This window comes from Solanum stenotomum, chromosome 12, assembly GCF_019186545.1.
Source record: "Solanum stenotomum isolate F172 chromosome 12, ASM1918654v1, whole genome shotgun sequence".
NCBI lineage: Eukaryota > Viridiplantae > Streptophyta > Magnoliopsida > Solanales > Solanaceae > Solanum > Solanum stenotomum.
Window position 1 is genome coordinate 10,972,232 of NC_064293.1, and position 5,329 is coordinate 10,977,560.

The window sequence follows — 5,329 nt, forward strand, 5'->3', positions numbered from 1 at the left end:
AATGGGCCTAGTATTTGGGTCACTGATATATTAGTGATGTTTGGGGTTGTCCAATTGATATATGTTTGCATGTTTACTACTTTTTTTTATCATTTGTGTAATGCATAATGGGGAAATCATAGGGGAGGATATGTAATTACATCATGCTGATAATTTCATGCGATGAACCTGTTTATGTCACTTGTGGTTTTAAGTATTGTTCATTGTGATTGTTGATTGATTCGGATACCATGCATGTTGGTATAGGAATACTAATGATTGACTCGGATATCACATTTGATATGAGTACTAACTTTGGTTGGCTCGGGTACCACATTAGTACACTAATAATGGTTGGCTTTGGGTACCACGCCGGTAAACTAACAGTTTGTGTGTTGGTTCCATGAGAGTACCAGTTATGTGCATTATTTATCATGTGGGACATGTTTCATACATTAATTGGTTGATTCTAAGAATTGGTTGGTTTCATGATATTGTGACTAGGAATTTATGTATTCGTGATTGTTGTTATATGTGACTGGCATATATTTACGGTAGTGGAAGTTGTGCATATGCAGGAGCCGACCCACATGGGGCTATCTGGGTGCTCGAGCACCCATTAACCTCTTATCGAATTATATATACTTATATCGAAATTATGACAGTATCGTATAAAGAAAAGACGAGCACGCAGTGAACAAATGACTTAGTTTATGCAGTGGTTGTAAGTGGGTGCTGAAGGTCATATATTGCTTGTGTATTACCAAGTTTGATTTCTTGCAAGGCCGATTCTTTTATTTTAAAATCCAACTCTTTTTTTCTACCTTTTCTTTTTTTTTCTTTTCACCAACTGTCTTTTTCTAACTTTTCTTAAACAAAATTTCTTTTTCAAGATAATTTTTATTCTAATTTTTTTTATTGATTTTTTTGGCTCTCATATTTAAATATAATTGTCTTTTCAACTAAACTTTCTAACTTTTCTTAAACAAAATGTCTTTTTCAAGATAATTTCTATTCTAGTGTTTCTTATTGATTTTTTCTGCTCTCATATTAAATCTAATTGTCTTTCTTATGACAAGTGTTAAATTGTACATTTATATTTTATGATTGATAGCTTAAAAAGTAACCACTATCTTAAAATCTTGAATCGGTCATTGTTCATGTCTATTGTGCAACTTAGTCTCCCAAATATAAACAATTCATGATCTTCCATGTCTATTTACTCTTTCTTTCTCATCAGTATAATTAGGAAAAATGAAAAGGTAAGGAAAAAAATAATTTGCTCTAGCACCTTCATTTCAGTTCTCCAATTCAACAGCAAAAGTCCTCCTTCTCGTTGGTTTGCCTTTTTGGTAATTACTATTGTATGTGAAGGCATATTGTTTTGCCTCCTTTTTTTCTTGAACCAATCCAAAGAGTCCGTTTGTCTATTACATTGAATTGAAAAAAAATAACGCCTATGTTAAAGAATTTTAGCTCGCAATTACGCTCTTTGATTGATACTAGTTTATGTTAAAAATAGTGAGCACCCATAGCCGTAAAATCCTGGATCTGCCATTGTGCATATGAATCCAAGGTGAAAACTAAGAGTTTAGGCAATGTTATACTAGGGGACTGGCTATGGTTGTTCGGTGGTTAGAACACACCTGAGAGGGGGATTTGAGTTAAGATGGCCGAGTTGATCTAAGGTGTCAATTACAAGTATTGGTATGAAAGGACCAAGATAGTAGGTTGGTTAACAGAGTTAGTGATGGTTTTGTATTCGGGAATCTCTACGTGATAGAGGGGTTAGATTATGATCTGATATGAGGGTTGCATACAAGTGGGCTTGGGAAGGTTAAAGTGGCAAGAAGATCGATTGAATGTTTAATGGTAGAGTTGACAACGAAATGAGGTAGGAGGTTGGGATCAAGTTGCATTAGTTATGAGTATTATACCTGGAAGAGTGGAAACAAGTGGATAGAAACTTGGGTGGTGGAACCTTCATATTGCATGTTTCTTATATGATTATCTATATATATTATATTATGTGGTAGGTTCAGGTCGATCGATGATGTCTACCAGTATGTGTGTTTGTACTAAAACTATTCTTGCTATGTCACTTGTCATAGTCTAGTTGTATGGTCAATGATGTTTCATAGGTGTAGACAAGGATGATCTCCAACAACTTTTATTTGTTTTCCTTATGGTGGGAGTTGTGTCTTATTTTCTTGTATAAACTGTACTTCTTTAGTAGCTCTTGTACATGTTCAGACTAGTTCCTTGAGAGAGGTTTTTCGGTCAAATGTAAAAAGGTTTATTCAAAGATTGATGTTTTGATCATGATTTTTAAAGTGTTAAAGAAATTCTATAGTGAATTAGTTAATTTTCACATTGCCCATTTTTAAATTGGGTGGAATAGTGTAACGACCCGCAAGGTCGTTTTGAAAACTATAACTATTTTGACTCTTCTCGTAAAAAAATAAATTATAAATGGAAATTTTGAACTATTTATTTAATTACTATTATCTGATTGGTAGTTAATGGGTCAACTCTCTCTAAAACTTATTAATGATTTATACCATTAGGTAACATATGTGATAATAGGTTAGTGGGGTTTTCACGGTTAATATACTCTTATTTTAGAAAAGAAAAGAGGTGGAGGCGGAAACTTACCATAGGCGACCAGCGAGAGGAAAAAAAAACAATAACCATTGCTCAGGTGAAAACAAGCAATTTTCATTCTTTTCAATTCTACATATTGTAGTATGTTGTCAGAGTGCTTTAGATTGTTGTTATTATTATATTGTTATATTGATGGTTGATATCAAAGTGAAAAAAAAACATTTGCATCTGTTCAAAGTCCTTATAAAGGAATGAAAACTTCTTTTTTTAAGAAAATTAATTTGTATCAACCTAAAGGAAGCATTTAATGCCCATTAATGGTTCATCATTCTAAGGGTGGGCGTTTGATCGATGGTTAAGAATTATTTTCATGGAAAACATGTAGTCGAAAGCTGCCAGGTAAAAGAAAATATAATTTAAGTTAATATTGTCATGTGTGTATGTGTTGACGGGTTAGAAATATGTAGAAGTTATTGTTGCAACCCACTGTTTTGTCTCATGGGAGGTAAACCATTCTAATGCTTCTCCGTTCAAACTTCGGCTAAAAAGCCGCATTAATAAAGCTTCATTCCTTCCAACTCCCACGAGCTGGTCACAATAGGCCCTCAGGTGTGCCAAGGGATTCCCTGTTCCTCCGAACGTGTCGAATTTTGGCACTTTAAACCCTTTCGGGAGGTCTAAATTCGGATGGATGCACAGATCCTCATAACTCAACCCATCGACTTCAGGAATATATTGCAGCTCCTTCATGGCTTTCCTGATCTCTTCTTTCATATTCAGCTTGACTGCCTCTTCCTTTGACCTCCACTCTCTCTCTTGTTCCTCATAGTGATCAAGCTCGGAACAGTTGGCATAGGGTTCATTTGGAATTGGGATTTGAAAAGTAGTCTTTTGAGGCAATGGTGGAGCAATGAAGGGACTCTAGGTATTTTGAGTGACTTGGTAATTTTGGGGAAAAGTCTAGGGGTTGGTATGTTGATTACGGTGATGGGGGAATGCTTGTAGATTGTTGACATTTTGATTTTGAGGGGGAGGGCAAGCTTGCGGGTTGGTATTTTGATGAGAAAGGAAGGTTTGGGGGTTGGTACCTTGAGGAGGAGGTGGTGCTTAGTAAGAAACGGAGGCCTGGTGGGGATTTAGGGCGGTTGGGTCGATGGTTGAGGGATTCTGAACGGGATTGGAGGGAGGGTTCTGAGCTTGTTCCGCGTTCGAAGGAGGAAAGTAAAATGGAGGTCTCCCATCTCCTGGAGTATTAAAAGCAAAAACCGGATTAGGAAGATCTTGCATTCTCTGCATTTCGACCCTCATCTCGGTGATCTATTGCATCAACTGCATAATTAATTCATTTTGATCAGTGACGGCGGGCTGAGCCACGAAAACATCAGTCAAGCTAATCTCGTCATTGTTATCACCTATTATTGTCTTTCCTTTATGCAAACTTTGATCGGAGAAGGAATATTTGGGAGCCTTAGATCTTGTAAAATAAGGGTGTTCAACTAGCTTATCAATACATACCAGTTCTAAGTACCTGACAAAGAAAAATAACTCAAAAAAATAAACGTGTTAGCCTATGTAGATGATAAAAAAAATACACAAAATATCACACATATGACCACAAGTACATAAGAGTTGCTCCACTTGAAGATAGACTAGCCCACGGATATAGAAAAGACTTAATAGACATGAATTTGTCTATTTGATTTTGAGCTTAGTGAATCAGAAATGTCAACTTGAGTCGAGACAAAGTTGATTGTATCTTTTATTGTCATATTTCTAATTTTTGACTGAGATGTAACTCTGATTTCTGTGTAAGAGTTAAAAAATATAAAATTTCTCAAAAATGGGGACCGAACCTTGGAAGGCTGCCTACGTATCTCACGAGGGAAAATTTAGGCCCTACGTAGTTCGACCAGCTTGAATCTCATCCGATTTGAGATAAAGGGTTAACCTCTTTCTTTTCCATTTTTTTTTTTTGATGAGAAAGTAAGATTTGAAAAATGAAGTTCGAATTTTATTGTGAAACTAAAGACTCGAAGAGTATTTGGACGCACTTTGATAGTGACTTGATATTTGTGCTTAAAGGGTCCTAGAAAATAATTTGAAGAGGAGTGGGCTAGAATATCTTCGAATAAAGCAATATAATCACACAAACAGTTATAACACATAAACAATTATCGTGTATTTTAAACATATATGTGACCCATTTGTGCCAAGGATAGGCCTAATGATTTGAGAGATGTATACGTCATTTGAAATATATCATTGCCCCCAAAACTTAAATTTATACATGCTTTGTAAATAAACTGAATGGGGATACATAGTATGGAAAATGGGATACAAAATAATCAGTCCCGCACAGGGGTACAATCTTAAACTATGCTTCAATGGAAGGACCTTCGTTCTTGAACTTCTTGTCATCTTCGAGTAGCTTGTGAAGCTATTCCTTCGGTTAGAATAAGTTATAATCTACCTCTTACCCTAATGGACAATGATTTTTCAAATAACGTATATATCCTTCAAATTTAAACAAATAAAACATGATTGTCTTTTATTGACCAAAATGGGTCAAATAGACACAAGGTGGGCATCTAATGGGCCCAACACGCCTTGGGTGTTGGGTCAACTTAGTTCAAAATGCGCTAAATTTGGGATTTGGTTTCGCTCTACGCTAGTTGACTAAGAGTGACTTTTGAGATACCAGGAACCCAAGTGGACAACTTAGGTTGGAATTCACGACAACCATTGG